The sequence below is a fragment of the Myodes glareolus genome, chromosome 14, assembly GCF_982192425.1.
Source record: "Myodes glareolus chromosome 14, mMyoGla1.1, whole genome shotgun sequence".
NCBI classification, from domain to species: domain Eukaryota; kingdom Metazoa; phylum Chordata; class Mammalia; order Rodentia; family Cricetidae; genus Myodes; species Myodes glareolus.
In genome coordinates this window covers 46,038,767-46,053,355 of record NC_142039.1, presented here as the reverse complement: position 1 = coordinate 46,053,355, position 14,589 = coordinate 46,038,767, and positions in this window count along the sequence as shown.

Sequence of the window (14,589 nt, the reverse complement as noted above, 5' to 3'; positions counted from 1 at the left end):
TCCTTCCAACAAATGTAGAGAGCTCTGACAATCTGTATCACACAGTGTTGAATGTCATTGTGGAGGCCCCAAAGCAGGTAGGGCTATGAAATATTTTTGCTTTATGCCTGGATAGTATCAAAAAGGATCTAGGCACTAACTTTCAAGATATTCCTAAATCCAAAATTAAAATGCAATCTTATGTTTTTCAAAACCTTTTTATTCTATGTAAAGTACTTTGATTGTTTAATCAAATCAAACCACTCTTCTGTGGAAGCACAAGTGTGATGTGGTAGCTCTTTAGAGTGATACCTGGGGGCTGGAGAGATGGCTCAGTGATTAAGAGCACTGGCTTGTTCTTCCAGTAGGAACAGATCGATTCCCAGAACGCACATGGTGGCTCACACCTGCCTGTCACTCCAGTTCCAGGGATCTGACACCCCTGGCTTCTGAGAGAACCTGTACATACATGTACAGAGCCATGCAGACACATGCATCCCTTAAAAATAAAAATAAACATCATTGAAAAATAAGTATATTTTTAAAACAGGAAGAAAGAATGAAGCCTGATTTATGGTCAGTCCTACATAAAAACGTTCAGTGTTTAGCAAGTTGATTTTATCCTTTAGGCTCCAGTTACTCTATTTGTAAGTTATGAGTGCCAGCAGTTCCCATAGTCAGCGGTACTATGAAAAGTGAGATATTATCATAGTGTGTTTCCTAACTAACAGACATGCTAGCAACAATGGTGGTGATGCTGATTGAGTGCTTGGAAGGTATTACTCGGTCTATGTCTGTTTTCTGAGCTTCATAGAAAGTCTAAATGAGGGATATCAATTTCCTAACAGAGAAACCTGAGGCACAGAGGGATGGATGCTTGGACTCTGGTCATAAAATATAATTGTTGCTATGTGGTAGTGGCATATGCCTTTCATCCCAGCACTCAGGAAACTCAGGGCCAGCCTGAGCAAGTTTTAGAGGACAGCCAGAGCTATACAGAAAAACATGGTCTCAAAAAACAAAACAAAAATACACAAACAAAAATCAACAATAGCAACAACAACAACAAAACTTTAATTGTTAGAATAAAGATTCTAGCCTGTTCGTTATATTTTTTAAGTTGTTTTAACAACTATGTTGTATAATAGCTGTTTACACTGTGTGAAAATGTATCATTGTGATTGGTTCAATAAAGAGCTGGTTAACCAATAGCTAGGGAGGAGAGAATAGGTGAGATTTTCAGGCAGAGAATGAGAACTGTGGAAAGAAGAGAGCCAGAGAGACACCAGGGAGACACTGAAGAGGGCAGACATATAGTACAATGTAAATGTAAATGGGGGTTTCTTTCCCACCCACCAGTTCCCAAATAAACCACTCAGAGGCTTATATTAATTGTAAATGTTTGGCCAATGGCTCAGGTTTATTACTAGCTATCTCTTATATCTTAAATTAACCCATTTCTATTAATTTATATATTGCTATGTGGCTGTGGCATTATATAATTTTCTACATGTCTTTCTCCCTTGGCAACTGGCTAGCTGGAATTTTCCAGACTCCACCCTTCTCCTATATCTCTGCTTGGATTTCCTATGGTATTAATTTATTTATGCTACAACAAATGAAGCTTTCCTGAAGATCAGAGTACAGAGATAAGCCACTAGTTGGTCATAGAAGCCAGGCAGTTGTAACACATAACATTGATCCTAGTACTGGGGAGTTCAAGGGCCACCCTGGGCTACACAAGATTGACTCTGTTTAAAAGAGAAACAGAGCTCACACAAAGGTGATCCCAGCACTTGGGATCACATGCCTTTCATCTCAGCACAAGGAAGGTAGAGACAGGAGTGATATGGCTCGGCAGATAAAGAAATAAAGGTGGGAGGAGGCAGGAGGTCAGAGCAATCTGAGGATTTGTAGAGACAGGTGCAGTCTGAGGATTCCGTCTGAGATGGAGTCTGAGAATTTGTAGGGATAGGATTGCAACTTTGGTCTAAGCAATGGTGGAGGTAAGAACTCTAGTGACTGGCCACTCTGTTTCTCTGATCCATCAGTGTTCACCCCTTGATAGCTGACTCCAAGTTTTTATTATTAAGAAAAATTAAAATTCATGCTAAAATCTCCTGCCTAGATCTATCCTGCCTTGCCATAGGCAAAAGCAGTTTTATTTATCAACCAATGAGAGCAATACATATTCACAGCATTCAGAAAGATATCCTACAGCATTTCCTCCTTTCTGTCTAGTCAAAAAGGAAGGTTTTTACTTTTAACAAAGTAAAATTACATATAAAAAATAGTTATCAAATAAGAAATACAGTTACAATATCTAGTCTATTTATATCTGTCAAAATTAAAGAAAATACTCCATTGTCTATCCTATCTTTGTGAGTATAAAGTTTCAATCTAATTTATCTTTTATCATAACTAAGGAAAGCTATAACTATCTAGTCTTCAACTGCATCAAAGACCCCAGAAGGATACAATATTACCTGAGTAAGCAGGAAATGCATTGCAAACAACTTCAAAAATTCTAGAAATAACAGACATCTGACTGCCTGAACAGTCACCCAAAGTTCTTCTGTAACATTGGGGCATCCATCTTCATCCTACAGGCCTAGAATATCTGGCAGACTTTTTAGTGAAGCAGGAAATTTAAAAGACCGTCCCACCCATACTGGGAAAGTTCATCAGTTGCTTTCCTTTGTGTCCTGCAGAATGTCTTGCAGGTTCTTCTGTGAAGCAGGAACATGAAGAACTATCCTGCCTTACTTTGTCAAAGTTTAGTAGTCGTCTTCCTGTGAGTCCTGCATGTCTGGCTTATACAGCATATTGTCAAGCAGTCCAGGCAAGAGCAGTTTCTTGTCTAAATGGTTAGCCTTGATACATTGAAAACAAACTCCATAAGGATTTTCTTAATGCCTGTTATGCTCTTTGAAGTAACTGGTACTGCCAAGAGGAGATGTATCTCGTTATCATGAAAAACCTTAGGTTAACAAATATTTTAAATGATATATTCTGTAGGTCTTTGAAGTATTTGAAGACCATTTATCTAAAATATATCTCTATATGATCTTGAAAGCATATACCTACACATTTTATTGGTATAGATGACTAACTACTAGCCTATGTTTTTTGATTATCTTAAAAATGTGTAATAATATGTTTCAAAAATTATAACTTATATCTTAAATGAACTGCGTAGGTACAATACCTTGTATAAGAGTGTGTATATATATATATATATAAACAAAAATGACCTCAAATTTGTATCAATATATAAAAATCTTTAAATAAGAATAGAAACACATATACAGTATAACAAAACTAACCTTAAATTGTATCACTATACCAAAATTCGTGTCAGTGCGAAATATCTGAGATTAATAGTTGTCTTTTTATCCTATGTTCCCATATTACCCTAAATATAACAAATATCCGTAACCCACCAAATAACCAAAGACCACCCATCTGTAACTCTGCTTGGATTTCCTGCCTGGCTGTATGCTGCCTTGCCATAGGCCAAAGCAGCTTTATTTATCAACCAATGAAAGCAACACATATTCATAACATAAAGAAAGACTATCCCACAGCAGTACAGAGTAGCTATAACTGAACTACATGGCAGAATGTAGATTAATAAAAGCAGGCTAATTTAAATGATAAGAGCTAGTGGGACAAGCCTAAGCTACTGACCAAGGTTTCATAATTAAAAAGAAGTTTCCATGTTGTCATTTGCAGGCTGATGATCCAAAGATAGTACGACAAGAAAGCCTGCTAGAAGGAAATGTTGAAGGATTACCTTTTTGTACACTGTGAAGACATATTATTATGATTTGGTTTAATAAAAAAAACTGAATGACCATTACTAGGCAGGAGAGGATAGGCAGGACTTCTGAGCAAAGAAAGGAAATCAGAGAGATGAATCCAGGCGACAGAGGGATTCACCATCAAGACACAAGGGAAACAGGATGTGAGGTACAGAGATGAAGCAACAAGCATCATAATAGGATATAGTTTAAAACATATAGGCTAATTAAAGTTAAAAGAGCTAGTTGAAACAAGCCTAAGCTAAAGGTCAAGCTTTCGTAATTGATAATAAGTCTCCATGTCATTATTTTCGGGCTGGTGGTCCCAACAAGAAAGTAAAACTACACAACTATAGTAAACTGGCCATGTTGCATGACCTTATAACCCAGTATAACAGTTTGAAGCAGAAAAATCATAAATTTGAGACCAACTGAGATTACAAAGAGAGTTCCAGGGCAACTTGGGCCATATAGTGAGACCTTGATCAAAGGATGCAGTACTTGTTTAGACTGAAGGAACCTTCTGGAGATTATGTACAATATGTCGTGTATTTAATAGTAACCTAAGGGGCTTTGTGGTGGTCAGTTGTGGGATTTGAGATAAATTCTTACTTTCCAGCCCAGGCTGGCCTCAAACTCCTGCTTCATCCTATTAAGTATTGGAGTTATCAGCATATGCCAATAAACCTAGCTTTAACAATAATGCACTGTGTAGCCGAAAACTGGAAAGAGAAGCCAGTGAGAGAGCTCAGCAAGTAAAGGTGCTTGCTGCAGGACCTGAGTTCAGTCCCAAAATCCACATAGTACAGAAAGAGAACAAGTTCCCAAAAGTTGTCCTCTAACCTCTGAATATACCCTCCCACAGGTCATGTACCCTCCCCTAACACACAATTCAAAAAAATACATAAACGTATAACTAAAAATGCAAAGAGAATAGGTTTGGAATATTCTGATCAAGTAAGAATGACTAGCATGCGGGAGGGTACATATAATTATTAGCTTGGTTTAATGATTTCACAGTATATAACTATACTGAAATAGGTTTCATATCACAAACATAACTTTTTATCTGTCAAGAGAAAAATATATAAGACCAAGGAGTCTTTTAAAATTCAAAAGAGAAAGGAAGGATGGACAAAGAAAGGAAGGAAGGATGGAAAAAAGAAGGAAGGAAGAAAGGAAGGAAGGAAGGGAGGGAGGGAGGGAGGAAGGAAGGAAGGAAGGAAGGAAGGAAGGAAGGAAGGAAGGAAGGAAGGAAGAAATTGAAGATTATGGACTGGAGAGGTAGTTCAATGGAAAAGAGTGTGTTCTGCTTTTCCAGGGGGGCCTCGTTCAGTTCCAGCTCCCATGTCAGGTGGCTCCCAACTGCCTGTAACTCCAGCTGCCAATACCCTCTGCTGTCTTTCATGATCACCCCCATATATGTGGTATACATTCAAACAGGCACACATGCATTCACATAAATAAAAATGAACCAATTAATCTTTTTAAGAAAAAACTTGGAGATTATGAGCTACATTATTTTCCAGATTTCTTTTTGTACCATTTAACAAGACAATTTCACTTTAATTTTACACGTGTTTGTGTGTATATAGATATGCATGTATGCCACATACATGTGGGTGCCTGTGGTATCTAAAACAGGAGCATCAGACTCCCTTGGTCTGGAGTTACAGGTTGTGAATCATATGACATTGGTGCTGGGAACCAAACTCATGTCCTCTGGAAGAGCAGCAAGCTTTCTTACCAGGGAGCCACCTCTCCAGCTTCACATCAATGGGTAAACAAAATCTGGCCTGCACCTCTCTCACCACCGCCTGGTGAACTTCTGTGTACTAATAAGATCACCACTCAGTATTTATTTTCGAAAGTCTTTTAATTAGAGTGAGAGAGTAAACACGGGTTAAAATGCAAATGTGTTTCTGTGGTGCTGTTTTAAAGAATGAGAAACAGCTCAAGGTGGGCAAGACAGGAAACAACAGTTAATCTTCATCCGTGTAACAAATATTTGTTGAGTTTCTATTCTGTATCCTATGTTGAGAGAAAGGATAGAAATACAACCGGGAAGGACAGAGAAGGGAAGGGGGAAGAGGGGAAGGAAGAAAGCGGGAAGGGGGAAGGCCGGGGGAATGAAGAGGGAAGAGAGAATTGAAGGAAAAGAGAGAAGAAAAGAGATGAGGGAAGGGAGAATCACTGTCCCTATCTTTAGGAGAATTTGCTGCTTAGTGAAGAAAGTGCTGAGTGATTGGTTATTTAAGTGATTACTGGATGGGGGGGGGGGATAGTACCAAAAGCTAAGACCTCGGAAGGAAGAAGGCAGGAAGGAAGCAGTTACAGGGATCCAGGCTAAGGATGGTTGCAATGGGATTTGGTGCAGGGAAGAGAGTCTGAGGCAAAGGGGCTTCATCTAATGATTTTGGAGAATAATTCATAGAAGGTGATAATTAGCCAGAATAAAAGGAGGGGAAAGGAGAATGCTGTCTTATTCTGATTCTCCACGAAAGAGACCCCCAGGCAAGAATTCAAATCCAACTAGTTCATTTGAGAAGACTGGGGAATTTTGCAGTACTGGTTGGAACCTGAGAATGTGGCATCAGAAAGGAACACAGCAAACAGGCTGTGTCATCAAGCTCTCTAGACTAAGAATGTCTACAATAGATCCCATGAAGAAATTCTGGAAATGGAAAAAAAAATGTCTCAGAGCTGTCTCAGCAACTGGAAACATCACACATTCTCATGAGTCACTGGCTGATGGACTTAACTCCCTAGCATTCCCAGCCAGCCTTCTTGCTTGCTAAAAGATCCTCATGCAAAAAATAATGGATTAGATAGCTAGATGGTAGATAGATATATTATAAACAGATAATAAACAAAAGACAGATTCTTAATAATTAGATAATAGATAGATGATGGACAAAAGGTAGATTAAAGATAGACAATAGATAGATAATTGATAGTTGATTAATAGAATTGGATATATTCAAGTTTGGGTTGCAGTAAGAAAGTAAAAGAAAGGCTGGAGAGGTGGCGAAACAGTCAAGGTGACTGACTGTTTTTCCAAGGGACCTGAGTTCAATTCCCAGCACCCACATGACAGCTCACAACTGTCTATAGCTCCAATTCTAGGGGATCTGGCACTTTCATAGACATACAGGTAGGCCAAACACTACTGTACAAAATACAAATAAATAAATCTTTCTTTAAAAAGAGAAATAAAAGAAAATATGTTAGCCAACTTTCTCTTGTAATAACAAAATACCTGAGATAATTAACTCATAAAGAGAAAACACTAGATATTACTTAGTTGGTAGAGTACTTACCTAGCTGTAGTGTCCGTCCTACTACATGTACTATGGTACTGTAACACCTGTACTACATGTACTACGATACTATGCCTGTAGCATACCACCTGCACTACAGGACAATTTGCTAACTGTGCAAGGGGCTGGAGATTGAAACACACACACACACATACACACACACACACAGAGAGAGAGAGAGAGAGAGAGAGAGAGAGAGAGAGAGAGAGAGAGAGACCCGAGTCATTCTTGAAACAAGAACACCAAGAATGCCAACTTGAATCAAGAATGCCCCCTTTATTGTGTTCCAGGGCAACTTATATAGTGCCTTCCCTGACCAATGACCACACCCTAGCTCTTGAGATTCTTCAGCTGCAAACCACCAGAAACCACTCCCCTGCCTCATGCTCAGAGCAGCTGCAAGCACAGGAAAACAAGTTGTTTTGCTCAGAGCAGCGGCAAGCATAACAAGTTGTTTACTCTGGCAGGCAAAGGGGATCACAAAAAATTCAGCATCTGGGAGTCCACAGTTCCCAACACCTAGAATCATGAAGTCCTCTGTTCAATACCCAGAACTGCATAAACTAGCCATGATGGGGCATGTCTATAATCCCTGCACTTGAAAGATAAAAGCAGGAAGATCAAAAATTCAAGGTCATGCTCAGGCTACATAGCAAATTCAAGACCTGTCTTAGCTTCATCAGACTCTATTGCAGAGAGAGAGAGAGAAGCGGGAGGTCTGAGGAAGAAGAGAGAGGAAGGGAGAGGGAGAAATATTTTGTCTCTCAGTTTTAGAATTTGGCTCTTTATCAGCTTATTGATTGGGCCCACAGCAAAACGGTATAAGGTAGTAGGATCAAGGGACAGCACAAATCCACTGCCATCATTAGTCAGAAAGCAATATGGCAAGGAGCAGAGACCAGACAGGGTCCCTAGTGGCCCTTCACTGTCCCCACCTCTCAAAGCTCCACACCTCCCTCTAATGCTACTCTAGTGCAGTTTTGCAGAAAGTCAACTCTAGCCCAGGAGACAACTAACAAGGACTGGAAGCCTGGAACTTTCTGCTTGACTTGCAGGCAGTTCAACAGATTGAAGAGTCTCTTCAGTCCTCACTTCTGATACAGCCATAGGAAGGGCAGAATGTACACATGTGGTCAGTTTCAGGGACTTCCTGAGATGTATGAGTTGTTCACTTCCTGAGTCCTCATGAATCTTCCTTTAGAATTTCCTGTCTGTAAAAGAGCTTCTCTCTAAGATGGATCATTTCAAGTCTGAGGAATCTGCTACCCAACAGCAACCATTTCCAGCCCTTCATATTTGGAAACTGGCTCTAAATATGATAAGGTCATTTAAGTAGATTATAACCCAATATAACTGGAAGGAAGAGACAGATAAAACACAGGAGCTGTCTGCCAGTTAAGGCAGAGATTAGAGTGAGGCCTCTACCAGTGGAGCTCTGCTCACTAGCAACACCTGTAATACAAACTCTGATTGGTCTTAAAAATAAAATCCCGAGGGACTGGAGAGATGGCTCAGTGGTTAAGAGCATTGCCTGCTCTTCCAAAGGTCCTGAGTTCAATTCCCAGCAACCGCGTGGTGGCTCACAACCATCTGTAATGAGATCTGATGCTCTCTTCTGGCCTGCAGGCACACATGCAGACAGAATACTGAGAATACTGCATACATAATAAATAAATAAATCTTAAAAATAAAATAAAACCCTGAGTCAGATACAAGGGTAAATGCTGACCGATCAGAGAAACAGAGTAGCCAACCACTACAAAATACCTTTCCTCTTACCTCTATGAAATCCTCAGACCAAATGGGGTATCCTGTCTCCATGAATCCTCAGAAACCTCTAACTTCAAAGGGGTATCTCTGAAGTCTCTAAAAAGATAATGGGATCGATTAGGTCAGAAACACCAGGTTGGAAACACCAGGTTGGAGAAGAACATACAAGGCACTGTCACCCATGACATCTTCATTTTAGCCCTTTAACACCTAGAATTGCAGAAGAACAGAAGTTCTAAAATTAATATACACTCTCTTATTACTTATTATAGAACTTGGTCTGCATCCTAAGTGCATGTCTCAATATCAGGACACTGCAGTCAACTCTAAAACAATGCTTGGTTTCTTTTTCTGTTTGTTTGTTTGTTTTTTGAGATAGGATTTCACAGTATAATTCTGGTTGAAAAACTTTATGTAGACCAGGCTGGCCTTGAACTCATGGAGATCCACCTGTCTCTGCCTCCCAATTGCTAGGCTTAAAGGTGTGAGCCATTGTTGCCAAGAAAATGTTTGATTTCTAAGGGGACATTTTTATTCTTACTATGGATTTGTTTTTAACTCTCATTCAGCAAGAAAAAAAATAAAAGTTTAGTTCCTAAAATTTGATAGTTTGAACCCAGTGAGATGATTCAGTGGGTTAAGACACCTTCCACCATGCCTGATGACCTGTGTTGATCGCTGGGAGCCGCAACGTAGGAGAAAATTAACTGCAGCAATTGACCTCTCGCTTCCACATACATATGCCGCGGTAGGTGTGCACCCCACACACAAAATAGCTCAATCATTGCACTTGGAAGTCTGATGTTTACTGCGTTCTATTTTCAAATAGAAGTCACTTCGTCTAGTGATGGGTCATACCTACTCAGTGTATCATGGAGGTGTTGACATATTCATGATTTAATGTTCACATCTCCACGGTGCTTTGGTGTGCCCATGAATAAGGCAGATCGGCATGAACCCTTCCATACACAACAAATAGAAAATGATATGTTGCTGGCACATGAGCCAATATTGACAACAATATCTCAGACAATCACCTAATTAGTTTAGTCATGTTCTGCTGTTCCAAAGATGCTTAACATCAGCCCTTAGCCAAGGGCTTGGTGGGTTGAGATATTTTTCTGCTTTTCACATTTTGGGTTTTGTTTTGTTTTTTGTTTGTTTTCTATTTTTAACTTTTCACAAATCATTTAAGACTTAAATTAACCAATAGTTTTGGGGGGTCAGGGGGAAGCACAACTGCCCCCGAGAGCTGGGAAAGTCGAGAATAATTCAGCTGGCTAGACTGCATTCTCAAACATCTTTGTTTACAAGTTAATCATGCAGCTCCGCTTCCCCCAAGGAATGTGCTGTTCTTCCACTTTTCTCAAAACTCAAAACCCGCTTGTGTTCATCTTTTCTCATCTTCGTAGGACATGGCTGTGCACATAAGTCTCTCGTTTTGTTTTGTTTCTTACTTATGAAAAGACAACAGGGCAAGCACCTAGCTAACAAGCACTCAGTAGAGGGAAAAGAGGTCCAAATTCCATGTCAGAACGGGAGACTGCCTTGGAACAGCTGACCCAGTCCAACCAGGAATGTGAGCCCAAAGTTATTAATCATTTCATTTTGCAAAAGAGATTTCTTATGCAAAATTCCCAGATCTTTCAGTGTTGCAAACTATCCAGACAGAGTGATTCATGGTTGTAATCCCAGCACCCAGAAAGCTCAGGCAGTAGGATTGCTTCATGTTGGAGACCGGCCTTGGCTACACAGCAATATGCTGTCTCAATATTCATGATCACAATCATGATAAATAATAATAAATTAACATGTTTTCTTTACCTTTGTTCTCTTGTTTCTTTTTCTTTTTCTTTTTTAAATTACGACAAGTTATCACTCAGTAGCCAAGGTTGGCCTGAACTCAATGATCCTTCTGCATTATCTCTTCATGTGGAGTATAGATAGGTACCACCGCAACCAGATTCTTCTGTAAACATGCACTGACAGCCAGAATGGTGATCCCAGAGAAAACATATCCATCTATGAGCAGACAAGCCTTTTCAATAAACAGTGCTTGCCTAAATTTATATAATAAAGTATAAAAATGACCGTTTTCAGGTCAGTGAAGCGGGTCTGCAGGTAAAGAAGCTGCTTGCTGGGGAGTCTGGGGACCTTGCATTCCATCCCTGGGGCTCAAGCAAAGGTGCAAGCACAGAACAAACTCCACAAAGTTCACTCACAATGTTGTTCTCTGGCTTCACTGGGTGTACACACACAACGATAATAATGACGGTGGTGGTGGTGGTAGTGGTGATGATGATGTTGATAGCAATAGATTAAAACTAAGTTAAAATACTTTTAATTTATCATTTGCTATGTCTATGTGGGGTGTCCAATCAGAATCGGTGTATTGAGCCCTAATCACCAATAAGATGGTTTTGAACTCATCATAACCCTGGGAGGTGAGACATCAGTCCACTCTTTTTCTTTTCAATTGGCCAAAAGGTTTTTCATAGGTTACATTTTTATCATGTTTTCCTCCTCCCCCAATTCCTCTTAGATCCTTCTCATCTCCTGAGCCACAACTTTAGGTTCTTTTTCTCTCTTTCAATAATAACAAGAAAAGAAGAAGAGAAAGAAGAAGAGGAGGAGGAGGAGGAGAAGGAAAAGAAACAATAACAAAATAAGAAACAAAAAACAAATCCACAAACCCAGAGGAAAGTCAAAAAAAGCAAAAGACCAATAAGACAAAAACAAAAACAAACAAACAAACAAACAAAAAACTATACCAGTGAGTTTGTTTTACATTGGCCAACTATTCCTGGGCATGGGGCCTACCTTAGAGTGAGACTACATTGGCGAAAAACAGACTTTTCCCTTGGTCAGTGAGCATCAATTGTAGATAGTATCTTGGTTGGGGTGGGGGCCTCAGGTCTACTTCCTTCTTTCGCTGTTGGAGCCCTGTCTGGCTGGAATCTGTGCAGGTCTTGTTCATGCCGCCGCATTCTTATACGGATCAGTACTGTAGGTCTGGAAGACATGGTTTCTAAGGTCATCCATCCCCTCTGGTTCTTTCAATCTTTCTGCCTCCCCTTCTGCATAGATCCCTAAGTCTCCAGAGGAAGGATTTGGCAAATAAATTTCACTTAGGACCGTAGACCACTTTTGAACCTTCCATCATATAGAGATACAGCAGGTAGAAAACTGATCCACAATGAACACTAAATCTCTACTAGGTGTCCTAAACCTGGCCTTGCCAGCCTTCGGAACAGTGTGAAATACATTTCTACTGTTTTGTTGGTTGCTTCATTGACTTGGGGTGACTGTGTTTATGTGTTCATATGTGTTTTGTATTTTGTGAATGTGAACATGTGTGTATGTTTGAGGCCAAGGGTCAACTTTTGACACCATTCTCCTTGTTTTTTTGGGTTTTGTTGTTGTTGTTGTTGTTGTTTGTTTTTCTCATTTGTTTTCAGACAGGGTCTCTCACAGGCCTGAAATTGGACAAGTAGCCTAGGGAGCCTAGTCAGTGTGCTCTAGGGATCTGCTGTCTCCTACTCATTAGCACCAGATTACAAGCATGCACTGCTTCGCCAAAACTTCTTTTCCCATGTGTTCTGGGGAAGGCTTGTGTGGCAAGCACTTCACCAGCTCAGCGATCGCCCCACCCCCACATTTCCATCATTTTTAACCACTTATAAACCACTCAGTGATGTACTCATCAGAACAGGCTGAGCAGAGGAAGACCCACTTGGACCGCTTTTCAGTGTGCGGTGTGAGGTCCTTTGCAACATGCACAATGCTGTGCAATCGCCACTACCATCAGATGTCAGAATCTATTCATCATCCCAAATGAAAACTCTAAGTTTATTCATTCATTGTGTACTTTCATAATCAACTGTGTGTGTGTGAGGGGGACAGAGAGAGAGAGAGAGAGAGAGAGAATTGTTATGTAGTCCTGGCTGGCCTTGAACTCACTCTGTAGATCAGAAACCTGCATCTACATTTTTGTTAGCAACTTTAAAATGGGAAGACATCTTTACAATGAAAATATCTTCCTCCAACGTTATTTATTGTTTAAAAAACAAAAACGTTTCAGACATCAGTGTTCGGCAACGTGAGCACCTTCTTCCAAAAGCCATTCAGTGGTCATCTAAGTCCCCCACCAGACATCCCTTTCCAGTCAGCTCTCGGCTCAAAGCCCTCGCTACACCTGCTACCCACTCGTCTTCACTATTTGCAGAGTCGAAGTCTCTTTCTTCTTGTGAGAATTCCCTCTCCTTTGATACTCACACCATCCCACTAGGGCATACTTTCCTCCTCCGTTGCTGTCAATAGCTGCCACCTCTCTTCCTGTGCCTCAGATTTCAGCACCCGGATGTCAGTCTTCCAGCCCACCTCAACTGCTGTCATCACTTGGAGTGGCTTCCTCAGACCTGCGATGGCCTACTATGAACAGATAGGAAGCCGATAGCTTGTTGAACTCTGTACCTCAGCAATCTATATTTAAAAAAAAAAATCACAAAATGCTCAAAGCTGTGTGACTCGAGCATCCTACTCTTCACCATCTTGCATCTCATTAGGGCCTCTGGGGCACAACCCCACACTTTCTCATGCACCCCTGTCGTTTTAGACACTCAGAAGTCCCTCAGTACAAACTCAGAAGTCCCTCAGTACAAACCCTGAGCAAACACCGTAGTAATCATCCTGTTCTTTCCCCACTGGCAAACATACCAAACTCGAACCCTAGATGAACCCAACCATCTGGCCTCCCAGGGCCCAAGCTCCAGTGGGAGAAAACACACAGCTGAACTGATTGATATCATTGAAAAGTCAACATCCCCAACCCACAGTTGCTTGGCAACCTAATTATGCATCTCCAGTGAACTCGGTTGATCTGGTTGCAGAATGATTACATGGTACACACCCATCCATATCAGCTCTTCCTTTTCTCAATCGGCCCAAAGGAGTCCATCACCAAGTTCTCTGAAGTTTACTTCCAAAGAGCATCTCATAACCACCCACTTCTCTCCTCTGTCACCCAAATGACAATCATCTCCAGGCTGACTCGCCTGGCAGTTTTCTAAGGATTTTCCCAGCCTTCTTTCTGTCCTCTCTTTGACATCTTGGCACAGAGGCTACCATGATTTTTTTTTTAAAAAAAATATATTACATTTTTAATTCTGCATTTTGTAAGTGTCTACATGTGTGCTTATGTATGTGGGTGGGCACACCCATCCTTGCAGGGCACTCAGATGATCAGGGGACAGCTTTCAGGAGTCAGTGCTCTCCTTCTACCCTGTGGATTCTGGGATTGAAGTCAGGCCGTCAGGCACCTTTGCTCACCGGGTGCCTCATTGGCCCCGGGGTGATGCTTCCACAGGAGCACACAGCTCATATCACCCACCTGTTTTCAAACAAGCCCATGACGTACTCCCTCGGACTATTGAAAGAAACCCGAAGGCCTTAAAGAAACCTCTTGCCCATCTGGTCTGAGCTCTGGGTACCATTCCATTTTTATTCGTGTCTCTGTTTTCTTCCTCATTGCATTCTAGGCTCGGGAGCTTCACACGCCAGGCTTTCCTTATTGCTGTTCCCCGGCTCCTCCATGTTCCCTACCAGTTGTCTATTAATTTTTTTTTTTTTTGGTCTCAAAGTTAACAGTTCGATCTTAGGGAAGCCTTCTTTGAGTAACCCCATCTTCCATTCACAACGATTTTGGTCTGATTAGTGAT